At 39.2% G+C, this 24039-nt stretch overlaps 1 protein-coding gene and 1 long non-coding RNA gene across 6 annotated transcripts in view; both read right to left on the reverse strand.

Moving 5' to 3' along the window:
• The window catches only part of fam168a (family with sequence similarity 168 member A), a 47041-nt gene extending 38983 nt beyond the window's left edge, over positions 1–8058 (reverse strand). For 3 of the 4 annotated variants that reach the window (XM_061217626.1, XM_061217627.1, XM_061217622.1), the window contains exon 1: positions 7859–8058. The gene's annotated coding sequence lies outside the window, so the exon portion shown is untranslated. Of the gene's footprint in view, positions 1–7563; positions 7637–7858 lie in introns of those variants that run through there. The other variant, XM_061217623.1, reaches the window with a different exon arrangement.
• A 9951-nt stretch (positions 8059–18009) lies between these two features.
• LOC133108604 (uncharacterized) lies at positions 18010–23285 on the reverse strand. Of its 2 annotated transcripts, XR_009704680.1 has the most exons (4): positions 23198–23285; positions 20182–20251; positions 18486–19809; positions 18010–18375 (listed from the first exon to the last, which is right to left on the reverse strand). It is a non-coding gene; the product is annotated as an uncharacterized LOC133108604 (long non-coding RNA). The 2 variants fall into 2 exon arrangements; XR_009704679.1 differs by having other exon boundaries at positions 18010–19809.
• Positions 23286–24039: the final 754 nt, after the last annotated feature.

The raw sequence follows: 24039 nt of genomic DNA on the forward strand, positions 1-24039 counted from the left end.
GTGGGGTGGGGGGGGGGGGGGGGGGGGGGTCCTTATCTCTTGAAAAAGAAAAGTCATTGCATTAACCAGGCAATGAGTGCTTTTTCCACAGTTATAAAAAGCCTATTCTAATTAAATGGCTGGCATTCAGACAACCATTACATCTGTTTTGCAAAGGCCATTATCTCCCGAACAATTGAGCAAAACCAACTTTCGGTGCGTAGCCCGAATCCTCACATGGCATTCAGCCTCCGGTCCTCGCATTCCTGAGAACGCCATGAGTAGACATTCTCTGGCATGGGCTAGCCCTTTTGTGTCACTGCTCTCTGCTTTCAGAGTGCCACCTTTCTTTAAAAGGGGATGGTGTGGCTTTCACACCACTGGAGCCCAACCCTCAAGTCTCCGTTCCCACTGTGCGACGGGCTCGCTCTTTAAGGCCTTACTGCATCCCTCGCTTCCAGGACACCCGCGTTATTCCCCATGTGTCAATACAGGCAAGGGGCTTGGGTGTGTAACACCTGCCCTCTGTGACAACGTTCAGCCGAAAACATCCCAGTAGGACCCCATTTGTGTGTGTGTGTGTGTGTATGTGTCCGTGCGTGTATGTGCTTCCACGTCTGTATATATGGCTACTTCCGAAAAGGGAAAGGTAACGGTCAAAATTCAGACCTACATAGGAGCAGGCCTTTCCACCTGCCCGGACAGGACAAAAATAGGCAACCGCTGAACCCACAGATCCCACACACCACAAACGACACACTGTGGATCACAAGCTTCCGTCCCCCATGCCTCAAACAGTGGAGCTAAACAACTCTGCTTTCTGTTGATAAAGCATATCTTTACCGACAGTCCATTATTGCCTTATTGTCTTTCTGATATCGCTTTCACGATGGCTCGCGGCGTGTGATCATCGAATTAGGCCCAGAGGCCAAGTCTGAGCACACAGGAAGGGCGGGGGAGGGGCAGTGGGAGAAATTGCCCGAGGCGAAGGATGAACTGCCTCAACAGGAGATTAATACACAACACAACCTCTTTATCCTTCATCTGCACCTGTGTTCCCACATGACCCCAAGCTGCACGTTATGGTGATACATGGCTCTAATGCGAACCGTTATTTACTGCAGATGGACTTCTTCAGGGACACTGCATGTCTCTCAGACTTTACATATGGCCTGTTCATTCATGTACCAGAGCCTTGCCCAGGGTCCAGCCAGTGAGTGGAAAACCGCAAGCTTCTCTACACCACTCTGCCATGAAGAAATATCTTACAGAATAACGTGTCCAAACATTCCTTAAAAATAATCCCTTTAACATGTTCCTCTCCTGCCTCTTTGGAAAACAAACATGCCAATACAAATATAAATAAGAAATTGGCTTATGTATGAAAAAAAGAAATACTAAAAACTGAGCCCCTCTCGTTGATGCTACCAAAATACATCAAGCTTTAGAAATACAGTATAAAATATGAGCCAACAGATCTTTTGTTTGCGCTATTTCTTGTGATATTTCCCATACAGGGCTATAAAATTACAACAGCACATCAGCAGATCTGCTACCTCTATGGTTAACAACACACCTTATTCTTCAGATGTCAATCCTCAATCCTCAACGTCAAGCATCTCACTAGTGAATGGCCTGAAATGTTACCATTTTTAGCCAAAGATGAAGGTCTCCAATCTGCTGAGAAATACCCGTGGGCTACAGAAATGTCAGCATAACACGCTCATCAATAATGAATCTAAGCCATTCACATCTGCCTTCCAAATCCCAGCATGCAACTGCCTCTTTTGAGAACTCTTTGGGGCTGTAAATAAAGTGGGAAATTGGCAGAAGGGTCAGCATGTTCCTGCTCATTCTACAGCAATGGGCTCAGCCTAATTTGAACACTGAAATCTCTCTGTAGCCTCAAAATGTTAGCCAGTTGGATTGAACAAACGCAGTACTTCACTGACAGCACTTCTTGTCACAATCAGTAACTAGCTATACAGTAACAGACCACAAATGCAGGCAACCGGTCACTCCGTCTGGCTCCGTCCACTGTAATACTTTTATAGAACATCCCCATCTGTGTTTGAAGTTCAAATTTGGAAAATTGAACTGAAAAAATTCCAAAATTCTGTCACAGTAGCTCAGCTAAATTGCAATGTACCTGTAATTCCATGCATCCAAGCTCCCAAGTTTGGGCAAAATTACATCTGAGACTGGAAGGCTTGCAGCGATCCATAAACTAAAGCACTATCTACACCAAAATACAAACAATGGCTGCCAGGGGAAATAAACATGCAAAATAATCACAGACAAAGTAGTTTCTTTTAAAAAATAAAGCTTGCCGTTTCCTTGCCGTTTTTTTCCTTTCGCAAATGGGTTCATTGTGGTTCTGCATGTGATGTCACAGCAACAACCCTGTCATAACTGAGGACAGCTTCACTGTAAATTCGGTGATGCTGAATTTTATTTCAAGAATCAACCAAAATCCCAATCCCATCAAGCAGCTTTAGAATGATAGGATACTACATATTAGGCTACTACATTCTACATAAAGCACTGATACCATTTTGATGTCCTATAAAAACATCTGACTTCCCTGGAGGTATACGCATCTTTCCACAATACTCTTCAGTAATATGCTTCAGTCAGTCTTAGCATTCAGAGAGCTTTCCCAGGCATGTACTAGATCTGTAACCTTCAAAATTAAGTTTCTAAAAATACATCTGAAAAAAGGGAGTGCAGAATATTATTGAAACTTAAAGGATGCTTTCAATTTCAGTGTCACAGAATTGTAGATTACTGTCCTCCCTACTACAGGTTTCTGTCAGCCCAGGATACTGAGGGATGGATTCTGGGACCAGATCAGTTTGTTACTCTACCTACACCTGCAAAGTTACTGCCCAGGACAGTTACAAAGAAAAGGCTAGAGCTGTACCTGGTAATGGTGCAGAACAAGCTGTATCTTATCAAAGACCGCTGTCATGTGGGCTAGCTCTGTGACAAAAGTAAGTCTGCTGTTACAAAATGTGGTTTAAAAAGAATAGGGCTAGAAATTAGCACAAATTCAGAAAAGAATGCCAGTAGTATTATTTTATTCTGTTCCATTACTCTGATAACTGGCCACATCTACAAAGCTGTTTTATGGATACAACAGCTACAATATGACCAACACACGCATGCATGCAGCACACATACACACAATGAAAAACAAATTACCTAATGCTAAAATACAGCACATCCAATACATATCCAATAAATAAATGGCACGACTGGAAAAGATGGAATAAACTAAAATAAAACATTAATAAAATAAATAAAATGAAAACCTTAGAGGACCTTGTGCATGTGTGTGCTGTAATCTCTGGCACTGAATAGTGAAAATAATGAAGCTGACAAGAAAGCCCAAGATTCAATCTGCCCTTGATTCACAAGTATGGTCAAACAGAAGGTTTCAAGTTCAAGCTGTATAAATTAATATCCAAAAGTGTTAACTGTCCTAGTCATCTTGGTTCAGAAAAATAACATGGATTAGCAGAATCTTACAACTGAATTAGTATAACTCAAACAAATCATGAGTACAATGTGAACATCACAGGTATAAAAAGACAGCCAAAAGCCCTGGCCTCGCTCAGATCACATCACTTCTTTCCTGTGTTTATTATTGCCAAAATTACTACAGTAATAGATTAACTTTACACCTACAAGTCAATCATTTAATACACAATAAAAAAATGAAAGCTATCAGAAAGGGCCATTGTTTGAAATAGCTTGGTCTTTCCCCTTGCTATCAGTCTTAAAAGCCCATTGTTTGACCAACCATGTTGAGAGAACAGTAAAGAAACTGGCCAGATAACTAAACTAACACGTTGTTTTACACTTTGGTCTCATTCGTGTGCTCTCTTTAACCCTTGTGTGGTGTTCCAGTCTGTGGGACCCATTTTCAATGTCTACTAATATATATATATGTTTTTTAAATATACAGACTGTGACCTTTTTTGGCTTGGCCTGTACGGCAGCCATCTTCAGAAATGTTTTGGGGACTTTATGCCTTCAATCTCCTCTTCAGCGTGGAAGATGCATGTTCAATTGGATTCCGATCCATTGACTGACTCAAGGATTTATTCAATTTATTCAAGTCAAGGATTTATTCTTGTCAAAAACCCATTTGTTGCTCTTGCAGTATGTTTCGGGTCATTGTCTTGTTGCATGATGAAGTGCCATCCACTAAGTTTGGAGGCAATTGGTTTTGTCTGAGCAGATAAAATATTTCTGTTGACTACAGAATGAATTGTTCTACTTCTGTCAGCAGTCACATCAATGAAGACAAGTGAGCCCGTTCCAGTGGCAGCCATACAGGCCCAAGCCATACAAGCTTCTCCACCATATTTCACAGATGAGGTGCTATTGTTTGGTCATCTACTACAGTGGTCTTCCTCAGTCTACCAGGCCTTTTCACATAATTGAGTTCACCAGTCATTTTTTTTCTTGTTAATAATGAACCAAACTGTTGACTTGGGCATGCCCATCGTTTCTGCAATGTTCCTGATTGTTTGATTTTGTTTCTGAGCACTATGATGGTCAACTTAATTTGCATCGACATGTTGCTGTCTTCCTCATGTTGTCACACCCCAACAACAATCTCTAAAGACAACTGCAATGTCTAGAATCAAGACTAGACATCAACAGTTATCAAACAACACAAATTAATACACCGGCCAAACAAAACACATCTGTGAAGCCAATTCAACAAATACATGGAGTACCTTAAAATGGAGGGATCATGTACAAAAGGTGCACTTCAACCTCATTGCATCCTTTCAAACTCAATTACTAGAATACAGATGTGTCACTGTCCAATTAATTTTGGTGCTCATTGTATGTAGTGTTTAGGTCCACTGGACCTGAGAGTAATAAAAGTGTGGAAATTGTTGGTGAAAACAAACATGGTAAAAATGAAACAGAAACGTTTGCTGCATTCTTTCACTCTGTCTTCCTCCTACCTGTGTGTGTGTGAGTGTGTGAGGTTAGCACCAGGAACCCGTCTGCTCCCACACTCTTTACCCTCTGTAGTGTGTGAAACTTCACAATGTCTTGTGAGAACCTGCACAGTTATTTCAAAACATTCTAAGCATACAATATTTTCTCACACTCTACCCCAGCTGCAAATTGGGAGAGGGACCCAGCACATAAATAACTTTAGAAGAATGAGAAGCTAGTGTGAAGGAACACCTTCCACTGTCAAATTTTCTGAACATGAGGATCATTTCTCTGAATTCAAGAGTCTGACAGTGAGTTTGATAAACAGGATGAGACTGACCCTCAGCCTGCCCCCGGACCAACCCGTCAGCAGGTACTCTGGGGCTATAACACGCGATAACTTTTAAATTTTGCACAAGCTGGGACAGGAGCTAATCAAGAGGAAGCTGATGATAGCAGGAACACTATGAAAAAACAGGCCAGAGCGCCCACCTCAGCTGTTGAGTACACAGAACATCTAAGTTTGTGTTCATGGTCGGCACCTCCCTGGTGTCCTACATGCCAAAGAAAGGCAAAAATGTGGTACTCATGATTATGCTGCATGGGGATGGGAGCATCAGTCAGATAGTGGGAAAGAAAGAGGTGTTTGTAAAATTGTTTTCATCATTTTAGGTTGCAGCCAGTAGCAACAACAACAAGCGTTGCAATGTGTGTTGACCCAAGAAGGACAGAAAAACACAGAACACGTGTGTGCCAAGTGCAGGAAATACATTCGCAACACACACACAGTAAAACTCTGTGTACCTCATGTGATGTGTACACCAGCGTAAAATTGTGTCCAATAGGGCTTGTTTATCATTGCCATTAAATATTGTACATAAAATTAGTCTTTCCAATTTGTTCAGGTCAGTGCAATAAACATCAATAGTGGTGAAAACCGTATTTCATTTAAATTTGTTCAGGATAAACATGATTTATTCCACCCATGACTATTATAATTGAGTTTCAAAAATAAAATGTTATCACAAAAAACGAATGGTCTAGCAGAGGTAAATGAGAAATACAGACAGGATATATGGTTAATATTTCTTGTAATTGAGAGTCAACATCTGTTTAGTGTTTTTAGATAAATGGTTATGGTTGGATTTAAAAAAAAATAAATAATGTTGCGGGTCCACCAGAACCACAAACATACGAAACACCACACAAGGGTTAAAGCTCGTGCTGCTAAACACATTTAAGGTTTAGCTAGCTAATGTGAGCTACAATACCAATAAGAAAAAACTAACGGTAAGTTAACCGAAGTGATGGTTACATCAGAACGGCCAGTTACATTCAGCTCAAACAAAGCACGTTCAGCACATATTCGGCATTGCAACATTGAAATGTTCACTTTATGTTGACAATAAAACCGGACTGTAGCTATTGCTGGCTAGAAGGTTAGCTAATTGCTTCAACAGAAATCGTTAACGTTCCGTGTCAATTATGTAGCTAGCTAGCTAAAGTTACCACGACAAGTTAGTTAAGTTATAGCTTGTGCAACGTTAACTTTACTTTTATTTAGATTGCCAAATGCTGATGCGAATAAAACAAGTTGGATACAATAATTTATTATTTCGTTATTAATTATAATGAATAACTCAGTTATAACGTAAGCGTGCTAATAAATAGCTAACTAACGTTATAGGACAGTCATTAGGTTAAGTGTCAGCAAAGAAAACTTATCTAGCTAACGCGTCACTGAATGTTATACATGTAATTATTATTATAACCTACGGTATTTTATCTTGGGTTTATATTAGCCTAGAGGTAAAGTAATGCTACACAACATTGTCAAGCTTGCTAGCTTGAGATATATAGCTAGCTATTCTAGCCACAGTGCCCCATACGGAACAGCCAGGCAAGGTTAGCTAGAGCTAAGTTAGTCTAGCATGTTTGCTGCAGAGCCATGGGTTTAACGGTTAGCTCGTTATGGCTAAATTAGCTAGCTGTTAGCTTGTTGAGATACGATCTTGCTAGTTTACCCGGTTATGTTCGTCGCCAGCTCTAAATCACCAACAGAGTAGTTAATAATGGGTCGCTAGAGTGAGTCTGTTAATTGCATATAGCTAGCTGGGCTAACTATGTATCAGTTAGCGGATAATGTAGCTACATTGTGTTAAGCTAGTTTTGTAGATGGGGAAATAAATTTCACTAGCAGCAGAAGTAATTTAGTCTAGATGTAACGTTGTCGCAATCTATTACCACCTAGCTAGCTAAGTTAGAGCTATAACTTGCTAGCTACTATTCATGGATAATATTAACGGACATCCAAGCTAAATTACGTTTTGTCACTAGTATTATTATCCAACGTAGCTAAGCACGTTCATATTTACAAATAACTGCACACTGAAAATTCACTGGTTTTAAAATGGTCACAGTCGCATACGAACTAGCTACCGACACCATTTTGAGAAACCTCTTCTTAGCTACAACGCTGCATGTTCTATTGGAATGAAACATTTTAAGTTATAGCTCGCTAACATTAGCTAACTACAAGTACTAGTTGTCGTTCACATTGGTCTAGGCATGAGAAACATTTCCATGGCCTTAGCATGTAAGCTACCAAATGTTACAGACCCTGTCACGTTTAACAACTGCCATCCCTGCGAATCAGTCGGTGTATATTAGGATAGTTAGCTGGCAATTGACTCGCTACCGCTTATCCAAACATGATGATGAAGGAGGGCAGAACAACCACGGTACTTATTTTGGTTTCAGTCTGCGAACTGCCTTCATTTTAATATTCACCATCTGTAATATTTTCCAGCCTACAAAATGGAATTTCAGTTCGGACAATTGCATGAAAAAAACAACACAAAAAACGCACGCACCAGAAGCATACAAACGCGATCTAATTTGTAGTTAGACTTACCAGTGTTATCCAGTTGAATTATTTTAATTATTCCTAATTTTCCCTGACTCTCTTTCTCTCACTCTCTTCTCCTTGCGTTCAGTGAATTGTCCTTTTCTCTGTGTAAACGCTGGCGGTTTCCTCCTCCGGCTTGCTTTGCTCCAGCAATTTCAGGCTTGCAAGCGGCGTTGGTAACACAGGCACACACATACAGAGTGGGGGATGGGGATGGCAGAGAGGGAGGGAGAGGGGGGACAGAGAGGGGCCACAGCTAGCATACACAGGGGGAGGACCTTCTCTCTCTGACGCGAAATTACGCTCTTTTCGGCGAGCATGACTGCAACAGGACCGGACAGGAGAGGTCCACTGAAAAGCCAACAATAAGTATATATACCTTTATTGTTGTACTAAGCTATCGACATTAAAAAAAGGGATCGTGCCCACTTGCAACTCCAAGTCTCATACATCTCATTACTCACTTCTCCAACTGCCCTCTTTAATGATTTACGTAGTGCAGTTGAAAACATCGACAGACAATGACAATGGCATACGTTCTTGATCAGTTAGGTTTTGTGCCGACTGTTGGTTTACTTTCAGATTAAAAACACGTAATCAATACTATCATTTTTGACTCTCAGGTCTTCTGCATAACGAAACAAAATGACTTTAGCTTCCACTTAGCCAGGAATGTTTCTGTAACGAAAGGTTGGCCAACAGAACAGGCTGAACAGCAAAATAACTATGACAGTACAAAATGATATGCTCCTACTGTAACTGTTCCATAAAGGCTTAAACATGTTACGTGGAACATAGTAATAACATAACAACAACAATAATAATAATAATAATAATAATAATAATAATAATAATAAAATAATAATAATAATAATAATAATAATAATAATCATCATCATCATCATCATTATAACCTTGCATTTCTACACAACTCTTTAACAGTTGATCGTGTCCATTTTAACTTCATTCTGTCAACTGTTGCAATGTCATGAGTGATCCTAAAAGAATACTTTATGTAATGCAAATCACTGTGTTATTTGTTTCTATGGATATTATCGACAAGCTACATCAATATAGCCAATATATGGATTCCACTATTTTAGCTCTTACTATAGCTAATACGACTAAGAGTAACACACAAAGTAGTCTAGTAACAGGTTGGGTCTTAGAAACATGGGAGAGGGGTGGGGCTCCTTTCCACAAATGTATGAATGTGTCTTTCCTCACACTCCCATATTCTCCATTCTGTCAACCAATATACAGTGCATCCGGAAAGTATTCACAGCGCTTCACTTTTCCCACATTTTGTTATGCTACAGCCTTATTCAAAAATGGAATAAATTCATTTTTTCCCTCAAAATTCTACACACAACACCCCATAATGACAACATGAAAGAAGTTTTTTTTTTTTTTTTGCAAATTTATTAAAAATAAAAAACGAAGAAATCACATGTACATAAGTATTCACAGCCTTTGCTCAATACTTTGTTGATGCACCTTTGGCAGCAATTATAGCCTCAAGTCTTTTTGAATATGATGCCACAAGCTTGGCACACCTATCTTTGGGCAGTTTCGCCCATTCCTCTTTGCAGCACCTCTCAAGCTCCATCAGGTTGGATGGGGAGCGTCGGTGCACAGCCATTTTCAGATCTCTCCAGAGATGTTCAATCGGATTCAAGTCTGGGCTCTGGCTGGGCCACTCAAGGACATTCACAGAGTTGTCCTGAAGCCACTCCTTTGATATCTTGGCTGTGTGCTTAGGGTCGTTGTCCTGCTGAAAGATGAACCGTCGCCCCAGTCTGAGGTCAAGAGCACTCTGGAGCAGGTTTTCATCCAGGATGTCTCTGTACATTGCTGCATTCATCTTTCCCTCAATCCTGACAAGTCTCCACAGCATGATGCTGCCACCACCATGCTTCACTGTAGGGATGGTATTGGCCAGGTGATGAGCGGTGCTTGGTTTCCTCCAAACATGACGCCTGGCATTCACGCCAAAGAGTTCAATCTTTGTCTCATCAGACCAGAGAATTTTGTTTCTCATGGTCTGAGAGTCCTTCAGGTGCCTTTTGGCAAACTCCAGGCAGGCTGCCATGTGCCTTTTACTAAGGAGTGGCTTCCGTCTGGCCACTCTACCATACAGGCCTGATTGGTGGATTGCTGCAGTCCTGGTAGTTCCGAACTTCTTCCATTTACGGATGATGGAGTCCACAGAAATTTTTCTGTACCCTTCCCCAAGATTTGTGCTTCGAGACAATCCTGTGTCGGCGGTCTACAGACAATTCCTTTGACTTCATGCTTGGTTTGTGCTCCGACATGCACTGTCAACTGTGGGACCTTATACAGACAGGTGTGTGCCTTTCCAAATCATGTCCAATCAACTGAATTTACCACAGGTGGACTCCAATTAAGCTGTAGAAACATCTCAAGGTTGATCAGTGGAAACAGGATGCACCTGAGCTCAATTTTGAGCTTCATGGCAAAGGCTGTGAATACTTATGTACATGTGATTTCTTAGTTTTTTATTTTTAATAAATTTGCTAAAATTTCAAAAAAAACTTATTTCATGTTGTCATTATGGGGTGTTGTGTGCAGAATTTTGAGGAAAAAAATGAATTTATTTTTTTTGGAATAAGGCTGTAACATAACAAAATGTGGGAAAAGTGAAGCGCTGTGAATACTTTCCGGATGCACTGTAATTATATTTAATTTTAAAAAGCCCGTTGCCGAATGAACAGCCTACTGTTGCCCCCTGTAGGCATAGTTCTGCTCTGCATTCCTGCGCCTCTGTGGTTATGTTCTCAACCTCAACAATATTATTTGGTAACAGCTCTCCAGAGGTGTGAGGTACCTGATTTAGGCTTACGGTAGTTACTCATTATATGTCACTACTGCCTGGGGAACCACCTTCAGACTACAGAGCAGATCCCAAAATGTATATCTTCCCTAATATGCTGGCTGAACTATGACCTGCAACACTTTGTGCTTTCACAGTAATACTTATATCCAATAATTGCTTAATGTTCATGGTTTGCATTAGCTGACTGTATGTGGAGAGCATATGATTTTGTGTTGTCTCCTTTGTGGCTGTATGCTACTGGTTATACTTTATAGCATACAGCTTACAGTTGTTTGCTATTTGTATTCTCTGATGTAACCTTGATACAGTAGTTCTGCAAATCACTGGGAATTGGGGCATTTGCTAAATAAGTGTATAATAAAATGTCCAGCCAACATACTTTAGAGGCTAATTTCATATGTGATTATAATATTGTCCTTTATTGTGATACTGTTGAAATGTTTTATGCTGAAAGTGCTATTGTTTTTTTTTTTGTTGGAATTATTTATTGAATGGTTAAATTGAAAAAGATTCAGCATAAATCAGATCCTGGAGTATGCATTCATTTTTATAGTCCATTCAGTTTAATTGTGGCACAGCAGTTCATTGTTACTGTTTGCCTGGTGTAATTGCTGTTTCCTCAGGGCACTATTACACTAGTAATTGCTTGTGTGCTTTCACGTTGGATGTTAATGGCATGGTGGTCCAAAAAATAAATAAAAAATGAACAAAATGGGGATGATTACTTCTGTTTATGTGATCAAATTTACATCAACTTGGTGGAATAATAAAATTGATTTTACATTTTATCTTTTCCATTATTAATTGTAAAATGTGCAGGCTCATATCCAATCTCATATACTCAATACAATATGAAACATAAGTACACACATGAACGACTTGGGGCCCCTGCACCAAATATCCACCAACAATCATAACTGGTGTCATAAATGAAATGTAAATTAAGAGCAGATAGGAGTCATGATTTAAATTTCAATCGTGCTTTTGTAAGAACATCTAGCCAATATAGCATCAGCAACAAGTGACCAAAACAAAGTGGGAAAAGGTTGAACAAGGTTTTTTTTCAATTCATGATTTCACATTGATATTACGTAAATCATGGTTGCAAAAAAAATCTTGCCGAGACGTTTCAATCTCTCAGTCATTCTGAGCTGAAAATGTATACATGCTTTGTTTTTTGTTGACTTGTCCACTGGAAACATTCCACTTGATGATAAATTAAGCAATGGTTATAACAGTGTAAATAAGTGTTATATTGAGCAAAATATGTTTGCACAGTGGCCACTGTTATGGGTTTTCTAACAGTGCCCTCCAAAAGTAGGGGAATAGTAGGATAGTAGGCAGATCACCCAAAAATGCAATTAAGTTATGTTTCCACTTAATCAGAGTAGTATCTGTCCATCCAGATAACCTGTCACATTTCAGTGAAATTTTGTAAATATTTGCTGCAGCACACCATGGTAAAAATGGACCTTGTGGGTACTTGCACAATCCAGTGACAAGTATTTGTAACTTTATATGTACTTTTCATACCTTTTTTTCGGAGAGCGAAACTGCTGTTTCTGTGGTGAGTCTGCCTATATTTCAAAAGTAAGTTAATGGATGAACTAATACAAGTCTGAAGCAATAGAGTCTAATATTTGGTTGCATGGCCCCTAAGTGCAATAACTGTATATGACCCATGGGTACCACCAGCCAGTCCAAAACGTTGTTCTTTTTTCCACTGATGAATGATTTGGTTGTGCAAGGTTGTGTACTTGCAGTCATTGTCTTGCTGCAAGATGAAGCGCCGGCCTTGGGGGAGGTTGGGGGAATTTCTTTGTACACAATTCATCCTACTGCTGCCGTCCTCCATTACATCATCAATCAAGATGAATGAGTCTGTTCCAGAAACAGCCGTACATGCCCAAGCAATGACACTACCTTTTCCATATTTCACACATGAGGAGGGATCGCATCGGATCATGGGCTGTTCCTTCCTTTCTTCACTTAAAAGCTTTCCGTTAAAATGATTATTTTTGTCTCGTCTGTCCACAAAACTTTGTTCCAGAACAGTTATTGCACTTAGAACTCTTCTGCCTTGTCACTTGTATTTATTCGTCTAATTCTTATTTTGGTTTTGATTCTTGCTGAAGATGAGAGGTTTACATCTTGCATTGTAGTCTGTATTATTCTGCTCTTGAAGTCTTCTGTGTATAGTGGGTTGTGATATTTTCACCCCTGCCTTTGGGAGCCTGCTGTTGATATCAGTCACTCTTGTTCTAAGCTTTTAGGCTCACAGCTCTTAGGATCTTTCTGTCATCAACTGCAGTTGTCTTTCTTGTCCAACTGGTACAGTGTCAACCAGTGGTTTATTTTCTTCCAACACTTTCCAAACTGCTGTATTTCATGTACCCATGTATGTGCTATCCTTCTTAGCTTCCAGATGAGTTATTTTTTAATCTTAGTTACTCCTCTGTTCTTCATGATGGGGGTTGCCTCTGACTCTAATTGCAGTCTCCACAGAGGGACTTGTCTTTGATCTGATAAAATGTTTAAATGATGCATGGATATTATTGTCTTCTTGAATATTTTTTCTTATATATTTTTTTAAATATATGAAGAAAAACCTTGAGGGGGCCTATGCACCTTTAATGATTTGCTCCCTTGAAACTGGGAGGTGTGGAAACTGCTGATAGCAAGGATAGCATGTAGCCACCTAGTGGCAAAAACATACAGTTGCAATGCAACAATAAAATATGCTATTTGGGAGGAAGAAAAATAAAAACAACAACAAAAAGCCAGTTATGAACAATTAATTATTATTCAACAGCCAGTATTACAATTATCTATAAGTGATGGAAGTGACTATAATAACCACACATATGATAAGATAAGTCATTTTGAGTAAATGCAATGAACATACAGTACACTTTATTAGGAACATTTTGTACTTTATTACACCTACTTATTCATCCAGGTCAGGAGCTTCAGTTAATGTTCACATCAACCAAAATGTGATCAAAGTGACTTTGACTGTGGAATGATTGTTGGTGGCAGACAGGGTGGTTTGAGTATCTCAGAAGCTGCTGATGTCCTCGGATTTTCACGCGCACTAGTCTCTAGAGTTTGCAAAAAACTGAAACTTTTTTTTTAGCATTCTGTATAACAGGCTATATAAATACATTTGATTGATTGGTTGATTGATTTAAATTGTCCATACAACATGAAGTCACATTATGCATTGGCTCAGAAGTCCTTAATGAATATAGTTAGCAGTGCGGTTTAATGGATAGGAAAGTGGTCTTGTAAATTCAATTCCCTGAACAAGTGTTGTGGTTGTATCTTTGTGCAGGACACAGTACATAACCAAAATTGCTTAAGTATCTATCTAACTGCATACATTATATAAGTTGCTCTGCACCATAGAGTCTACTCAGTGTTTTCATGATGTAAAAAGTAAGGCCTATCAATTAACCAAATATCAGCAACAGTTTACACACATCTCTTGTATGAGTAATCTACACTCAGTGACTGCTTTATTAGGTATTTGTTAGACTTTTTGGTAACATTACTTTTTCCACAAACGGTATTTTTTATTACATTTGTTACAAAATGAAATGAAAAACAGCATGAGATGAATTTTAAAGGAAAAATTACAATGAGAAATTATACTTCAAGTGTTTGACAAGTTCAGTTTGACAAGTGGTATTGCTTTATCGAGACAAATAAGGGACCTTGCCATCAAAACAAGCCCAAACAACTGGATATGATTTTAGCATTGTGGACCGTGGCTAGGAGTTGAATACCTAAATCAATTGTAAAATTTGAATGCAGAAAATAGTAGACTAGACATAAATGTGGAAAAACGGGTTGCTTGTTAGTGTTCCATAAAGACGATTTCTTAAAACCAGCTGAAAACCTCAAACCCGCAACTTTTCTTCACTTTGGAAAAAGTGCCAAGTTACATATTAGCAGGCAACTCTATCTTCAGGCTGCCCAAGTTGTTCCATGCCATTCCTCAGGTAGTCTCCTATAGCTACAATATCTGCTGTTTAGCGAGTAGCCTATTGCTGGATATATTGGTATTGATGTTTAGAGTTGATATTTTCATACAATCACCCCTTGTCAGTGTCATGCCTTCGAAGTATTTGCAGTTTGGAAATCTTACATTGCTATAGATATGTCTTTTGTGCAACCATAAATTCATAAAATCATTTTTTGTTTATTAAATCAAGTGTTTTCCTAAAATGATGCCCCTGTTGTGCAGTAACATATGAAAAGAATGTGCTTACATTTTATTTTATTGTTTTGGCTGTGGTCCAGCCTATTACGGAAGTTCTAAAAATGGATTTTTAATCAGTTTATTGATTAAATGTCGAAGAAGAAGCATAATATAAAAGATGTGTTGATTAAGAACCTTTACCTGTTTCTTCTGTTTTGATCTATGAGGATCATTGTTTTTTTTCTGACATGATGCATCATGAGGCACTTGAGGTAATTTTGGATATACTGTTGGGTGCAGACACACTCTCCCTCGCAAGTTATTGTGAAATGGCAGTGAGCCTCCCAAGCTTCCTGCAAACCAGAAGAAAAAAAAGGTGGCAATCCAGTGCTATGATTTTTTGTTTCCAAAATTTCATATTATCCTTAGATATACCTTGTGGACATCTAAAAAAAAGTTTCTCTTGTCTGTCTGTCATCTGGACGCTGTTCAGAGATAATAGAGGCACTAGAGAATGTTTTCAAACTTTCCCAAAAGTTCAGAAAGAACTTTGGCCTCACCACCAGCTAGAGCTTTGTCATCACAATGAACAGAGAAGAACAAAGCCTGTCAAAAATCAACTTTTTGTGCATAGGCCTTTGATCACTTTGAGATAAAAAAATCAAGGAAAGAATGTACTGTTTCTCAAGTTCTGGTTTGTGCATGGTGACAACATATGCTAAAACCAAACATTGCTCTTTCAGAAAGACACCCTACATTGAAACATTGAGTGTCATTTCATACATGGATTTGGTTTGTTTTCCAGTTAACTATTTTTATGAAGCAATGAAATGTTCTGATTATGATCAATTGTCCTTTATGAAAAAATACAGAAATGTTAAGCTGAAATTTCTTTAACCACCCTTGTTGTAGGGGGTTTCAGGTTTAAGGTTTCAGCCTACAGGACAACATTACTGAGAAAAATCCTTGTGCTGCATTTCTAAACTAGCGATCATCACCTGGTGAGCCTTTCTAGGCACTTCAGTGTATAATTTGTGTGCACACAGTATGGAAATCAAGTACTCTCAATATGCATCAAGCACAGGTGTTCAAAACAACACCTTTGCTCTGAGACAAAATATGAAGGTTTATGACACCGCAACAAATATATGTTATATTTAAGAATGGATAATACTTCTTTGATGCTTTTTCTCTGATACATACGTCAATGAGCCAAAGAATTATGACCACTCACAGATGAATCATATAATGTTGATTATCTCATAACAATGGCAAAAGTCAAGGTCTATGATATATTAGAAGGTAAGCAAACAGTTTCTTCCCCATTCTGACATTTGGTCTGAAAAACAGCGGAACCTCTTGACCATGGCTGCATGATTTTATGTATTTAGTTGCTGCTACAGGGCGGCATGGATGGTGCAGTGGGTAGCACTGCCGCCTCACAGCAAGGAGGTCCTGGGTTCGAATCCCCGTTGGCCAGGGCCTCTCTGTGTGGAGTTTGCATGTTCTCCCCGTGTCTGCGTGGGTTTCCTCCGGGTACTCCGGTTTCCTCCCACAGTCCAAAGACATGCAGGTTAGGCCGATTGGAGAGTCTAAATTGCCTGTAGGCATGAGTGTGTGAGTGAATGGTGCGTGTGCCCTGCGATGGACTGGCGACCTGTCCAGGGTGTATTCCTGCCTTTCGCCCAATGTATGCTGGGATAGGCTCCAGCCCCCCTGCGACCCTGATCAGGATAAGCGGGTTCAGATAATGGATGGATGGATGGATAGTTGCTGCTACATGGCTGATTAAATATTTGCATTAACAAGCTGGTGTACAGGTCTACCTAATAAAGTGCTCACTGAATATATTTCAATTAGTGACTGAATAGAGACAATACCCACTATCCTCTGCACAGTGCTAAACCAAATGCAATCACTGAAACATGGTCCAGTGATATTGCCAAACATATTATCATGCTTTCTCTAGTTGTGGGAAATAGAGCTATATTCTGAGGGCTGCATTTCCGTAGCTCAATACAGAACACTGCTGTGGTGCATCTGAAGGTACTTAAGATACAAGACAACAGAATAAATGGAATTACTTCAGTGAATAATATGACCCAGTTATATAAATGAATAACACGAAATGGACAATATCACATCTTGTAATCATTGTTGCATCTTGTGTATGCAGGACACCCTCTGCCCTTCTTTGTCTCAGATGCATTGCACTGACATTTAAAGTGCCCACTGATCTGTTCATATTTTCTATCATCATCCAGATTCTAGTGGGAGCCAGAGCAGTGACTAAGAGATGGATTGGTTCTTTTTTTTTACTTTTGGAGTTACAGGAATTTTCCACTGAGTACAACATATGGTACTACCCACTGCATGTTGGAGTTTATATTTATACCAAAAGGAGCTGGGATGAAAATCAATACTAACTTTAGCAGTGCTCACTCCAAGCATTAAACACCATTTATATTATTTGCCTAGGTTTCTGTCAATATATCACCCCTTTCCTTAAGCAAGCACACAAGCAATTGGTGCTGTAGATACATACAGCGGGGTGCCAAAACTTTGGCACCCGTTGGTTTAAATGTCAGTTATAATGAATCTGTATGTGATCGAAAGCAAAGCTGAACTCTAAATGGAGTTATTGTTGATAAATGATATAAGAAAAGGAAAAGGGCCCTGTGGAAAAGTTTGGGAACCCTTTTGGATTATTCCTTGTTCGCTTTTTAAAAATATGATTAAGAAGAAATGTGTTATGTTTAATTTTGTACCATTTAGAAGTCAGGCTTGCTTCTGTTCACTTAGATATTAATTGTAAAATGCTTTTTGACCAGGGGCACCCACATTTTTGTACACCTCTGTAAGTCTTAGCATATCCTTGTGGTACACTATAGGCAGGAGAATGTTATTGCACTAAAATAGCCACTAGATGGTGATGTACCTCTGTAATACTGGAATAAATTTTACTTTGCACTTTGTTCGCGGGGAGGATAAAGTAAGGAATCATTGTTGTTGAATTATAGCAACAGATCACTGCTGTTGTTGTGCCTGTCTTACAGTAGACCATTTACAGAAATGAAAACTGAGGTGAGCTCTGAGTGATGAGACTGTACTCCCAGAGGGACATCATTTTATAAACCAGTGCACCTGGGTGCTGTGCAGTGCTGTGCCACTCATGTGTCCACTTTTTCCACAGTACATAGCTTGCTAAGCAAAGAACAAGTACAAGGCTTGATTTAATAGCTTTTTGTTAAGGGAAATGTGATCTCTACGACTACTCCCGGCTGTACTCACCCTCCAGAATGTCACAAGCACACACACACACACACACATACACACACACACACACACACACACACACAGAACTAATCAATTTGAATTGCATGATAATTTGTTGTAATGAAACATTTTCTTGGACTGGACCACAGGGGTTAGCCACACCAACATCGCAAACAGCAAACAGCTCTGGGAAAGACAGGAGAGAGAAGAAGAAAATAGATTCTGTTGTAGAAAGTTGAGTCCTCCTCATTACTGTTGTGTCGCGTACAGAAAAGTGTAGGGTCTTCACCCCCTACCTCCCACTCAGTCTCCTCATACTCCTCTTCCTCTTTGTCTCCTTCTTGTTCTTCTCTCTCTCACACACTCTCACTTTTTTCATATATTATCTAGGACCAGAAGCTGAAATTTGTAGCCCTTTCTTGGAGAGGAAACTGTTAGAATGGCATTGGCCTGAAGAAGGAACAATCAAAAACAATGGTTCAGAGGTTCACATGAAATATTGAGGCTTATGAATTCAAAATAAATTACAACAAGTATACACCTAATATGTAATTTATAAATGGACTCGGCATGTGATTGAATGTTGATACACTCACTGAGCACTTTATTAGGTAGATCTGTCCACCAGCGTGTTAATGCAAATATGCCAATCATGTGGCAGCAACTAAATGCATAAAAACATGCCGACATGGTCAAGAGGTTCAGCTGTTTTTCAGACCAAAGGTCAGAATGGGGAAGAAATGTGGTCTTAGTGACTTTGACTGTGTCAATGTTGGATGATTGTTGGTCACAGTGATTTGAATATCTCAGAAACCACTGATCTCCTGAGATTTTCACACACAACAGTCTCTAGAGTTTGCAGAGAAACAAAAAACATTTAGTCAGCAGCTGTTCTGCAGACAGAAGCACCTTATTAATGAGAGAGGTCAGAGGAGAATAGCCAGACTGGTCAAAGCTGACAGGAAGGTGACAGTAACGCAAATAACCACACATTACAACAGTGGTATACAGAAGAACATCTCTGAACACATGACACGTCAAACCTCTTTGGATAGGCTACAGCAGCAGAAGACCAATAAGTCTAATAAATAAAAATAAGTCTAATAAATACCTAATAAGGTGCTCACTGAGTTTATATGCATACATGTGTGTATGTGTGTATAAGACAAAGTGCTGTTTTTTCCTCATCTTTGTTTTTGGTCTAAACTTAAAAATGTTTTCACTGAAAGTGCATTATTGCTCTATTTTATGTGAGTATCCACAGCAGACAGTACTCACCCAACATAAATGCGGTGAAACAAGGTGAATCGCTTGTATATCAAATTTGTAAACGCTACATTAATGATGTCAAACAAGACTCAAATGTCAGGAAGATAAAAAAAATAAAAGTGGTTTTACATATCTGACGAAGATGTACTATTGAATTCCTCAGTGGTGACACTTTTGAAGCATTCCCCAGGAGCTGAAGCATTGCATTTAAAAAGAAAAGCAAAGGAATTAAAGAGATTTTTAAAAGAAGACACATCCTTCCATCTCATCATTTTCTCCAGGAGCACCCTCCTTGGCCCTCTCTTTTGACACACCGCTTCCTTTGATCCATTTTTTGTTGTTTATACTATCCTGTAGAGATAAGAAAAAGGATGGGTTGGATTCTCCCTTTGTTTCTTCTTTCTCACCTTCTGGCCCCCTCTTGAGATGATAGGGGAGCACTTTGAGGAGGAATACTGGAGGTTTAGCACTGCCGTTTGTGGACTCCAGAGGCCTGGTGGTCTCACATTGACTTCTCAAAGTCCCCTGCACTGTATGACACAGCCATTTAGCTATTTGTAAGACATTTCCACCAATACAAAAAAGGAATGAAAGGAAACTAGCACCCAGGGAAGCACAAGGATGATGGCAATGTGATCAGTGCCAAGTACTATTTCATGCGATTACATTTTCAACACATTGTTAATTGACACAACTGTACATTTTTAGAAAAAGGGAAAATACCTGAGATTCAAACATTCTTTCCTCTGGGCACTAGACGTGTTTCTGAAACCAGCACTTCTGCAGTACAGTCCTACAAAAATGTTCTTTCAGTTATATCAAATCAAACAATATAACAAGCAAAAGAACAAGGGTGATAAAAAGCAATGTGTGAAAAATACTAAATATGACTTAAACATTATCTAGATAGTTATGTATATTAGCACTGGTCCACAATCTCACATTGCAGATCACCCTCAAAATCACACAATTAGCAAACTGACACTTAGCATTACAATAAAGCCAAACAACTTTACCAATTTGCTAGGCAACATAATGAACCCACAAGATTATTTTTTGCCACTCCTGTCTCTAGGCAACTCACTAGAATGCTACTCTGAAGTGTTAACTGTAAGTGGTTGTGTGAAAGTCCTTAACACAAACATGCTAATCTGAACAAACTCAAGACTGCTCAGGTGACAAAGCCAGCCACTTTTATTTCAAGTGGGCTATATCCAATTGGATTTTGAAGATAATTGGCAGCTTTTGGAGAAAAAGACAATACTGGCCTGGATTCAATCAACATTTGTTCTTAAATCTAACTTACAAGTGAAAAGGCGTGTGCTGCTTCTACACAAACACAATTTGCCAAAAATAGGTTCATTTTTGTCATTGCTGAAATGACCAGATCGGATTTGTCAAGATTCACTTTGAATTAGGAATGAAAGATGAGGGCAACTGAATCTGAGGCTCTGTGTTAATAAATAAACCCCAGGTAAAGTGTTTGCTTGGCCAGCATACACCCCACTCTCTCAGTGGCCCTGACGGGACTGGTTTTGAACGTGAGATGCGGAGATCGGAGTAGCGGAGGAGGGCCTGTTGGAGGTGCAGGGCAGAGTCAAGAGGGGCGCTGTGAATCAGTTTCCCTCTGTGAGTTGTCGTGCAATGAGGTGTGCCAACATCAAAGTTAAGGTTACTCAGGGCTGCCGCTTACTCATTACTTCACTTCATGCAGCTCCTTAAGGGGGCTCCGTGCCATTTTGGGGGTGGAGTGCTGAGGATGGCAGTTGCCAGGGTAGCAACTCTTTTGCAGCTCTCAGCTTCGGCTAATTAGAAAGATGATTCACAGAAATGAAATGCATTTTGTTGGTGATTCAGCTCCTGTCTTTTAATTGGGATGATTTTATATTACATGGCAGAGTGAACAGCCTGCATAAAGAAGTGAGCCCAAACCAGAAAGTGAGGTGATGATCTTTCTTCACTTCTTCATTTTTCTTTCCCTTCTCAGAATGACACTGATTGGCACAGCAGCAGTTTAGTAACAAGTGGACCATGGTCATGTTATAAGCTAATTTCTGAAGTCAGTCTGAAAGCCCATTAGCATCACATTATCCTACAGATTGAGAGCGAGAAAGATGCTCAGTCAACTGTTTGTTCTTTTGGCTCCCGGTATGCCTCTGTCCTTTTAACACTCCATTTTTATAATTGATTGGAAGGTGCAGAAAACAAGTTTGATGTTTTTTATGCATACAGTTGATGAGAAATAATATCAACAATAATAATAATAATAATAACGTTAATAATAACAGTAATAATAATAATAATAATAATAATAATAATTATTATTATTATTAGTAGTAGTATTAGTATAATAATAATAATAATAATAATAATAATAATTATTATTATTATTATTATTATTATTATTATTATGAATTAACAGGGCCTAAGTAGAATTTGCCAATTATGAATTTTGAAGCTGTGAGTACACATATTGGATGAATGGTACACTTGAGTACCAAGTTTGGTGAGGATTGGACTCAGTATTCATGTGCTATAGTTGTGTGTCAGTAGAGGTCATTGGCAATATTCTTTTGAAAGTTCATTTTTCGCTAATTGGGTTCGGGCTCCAGAGATTCCCTCAAGCCTAATTTGGTGATGATCGGCCAAATGGGCCCAGACTTGCTCATAAAAGTAGGTTTTGCAAAAAAAGTTCAAAATGGTATAAATTAAATCAGAAATATTAATTTTGTTCGGCATGAGCAAATTAATTTTGGGAAAAAAGATCCATTCCAAACCACATGGGTCAGGAGCTATGGGTAGGATCACTACTTTGTCTCTACCATGTGACCTGCAAGGGTTTAAACTTGTATTTCAATGGTTATCCTCTAGGGATCCCCAAAGATCTCCAATCTGCTGGCTGTTGTTGCTACTTAGAACTCAAATAGCACAGCAATTGGTCATTAAAGCAGTTGATTACACAGCTAACTCAGGTCACCTGGATTCTTAGGTCTGAATAGGTCACTGATCCTAAGGAAAAGAAAAAACCAGCAGAGTCTATGGTTCTCTAGGACCAGAAGTGAGTTAAGAATACATCTTTATTAAGCAGGGGTACCCACTCTCCCAATGACCATCTAGAAGGTCATTGAGACCTGAGTCATGGGGGAACATCGGAACATACTGCCAAGTTAGCACTACAGCTCAACTACTACTACTACAACTACTACTTGGTACTTGATAAGGGCACTGGTTTTGTTTAACATTCATAAGTGCAAGGACCAGATAAATAATGAAGCCAAAAGAGTGACATTTCCCTGTGTGATAGATTCTATACACATAAAATGCATTTGATATATATATATTTTGCTGGGAGGTTAAAGCAAGCCTATCCCTGGAAAATAAATTGTACATTTGGAGCACTTTCACGTATACCATAAGCATTGAAATGTTATTCGCACTTAGAATATGAATACTGAGACTTATTTCAAAGACAAGCAAATTGGAGGCATTGAAATTCTGGTCCACTCCAGGAGGTGAATTTCCAAACAAATTTCGAAGTGAACACAGTAATGACAGGATGTACTGCTGTCCACATTCCTCCCGGTGAACTTCAGTGATAAAGAAAAGGTTGACACAGATAGCTGTAGACCCAGTTCACAATATCACCAATACCAATGCGCTCCTGGTAAAATATGAAGCTTATATGAATACCCTGTTGATGATAAATGCCATTCAATAATTAATAAAGAGGTACACTTACATTTTAAATGGCCTTTCATTATAGTTCCAATATTTAGCACTGACGGCACAAAGCGATAAAGGGCAAAATCATTTGCCCAAAATGAAACTGTACACATTTCTCACACCATTTCCTGTAGATGTTCTTGTCACAACAGCATGTCCTTCCTGTTTCACAATTATGGAGAAGAAGCTGATGATGAAGAACAAAGTGCGGGACATGTGTAAGCAGTTGATTTTTTAAAATCCTGAAATATTTGCCTATGCCTCTCATCTCCTGCCTCTCCGGTCCACAAAAGGGAGAAGGGATAATGAGAGGCAGAGCGTGCGGTTTGATCTGGCTTTGAAACAGTCTCCATGGAGGACCAGTCCCCCGGGCTCCCTGATGCACAGAGACATTGCATTTGTATTCAGGGAGTTTCCGGCGATAACTACAGCAGATCCTGGACTTCTGTGGAGTTCCTCTGTTTTTCTTTCTCTCTCTCTTTCCTTCTCTTTCCTTCTTTTTGGGCGAGCTGGGACAAAAGCTGGGAAAGCATGTGAAAGTAAATCCTTTCAGATCCCTCTACGCCTGACATCAGTTTAAAAAATCTAATTGCCTTCTTTCTTTCTGAGGGGTAAAACTCACTTTTACATTCTATGGAGAGAAAGGCACACTTACACTGTATTGTCAATACAAAACTGGATACATGATCCTATTATGGAGATTCTAGTAAGTCTAATTTGGTGTATCGTGTTACATCAAGGTTATTTAATATTTAATATTCAATATTTAAAAGCCTGTTAAAAACAACAAAATGCTCTGCTGGACTTCTTTTTGAAAAATTGTGTATCCAGATAAAACGTCTGGAGACCAAAATGATT

Source organism: Conger conger, chromosome 13 (assembly GCF_963514075.1).
Source record: "Conger conger chromosome 13, fConCon1.1, whole genome shotgun sequence".
Taxonomy (NCBI): domain Eukaryota; kingdom Metazoa; phylum Chordata; class Actinopteri; order Anguilliformes; family Congridae; genus Conger; species Conger conger.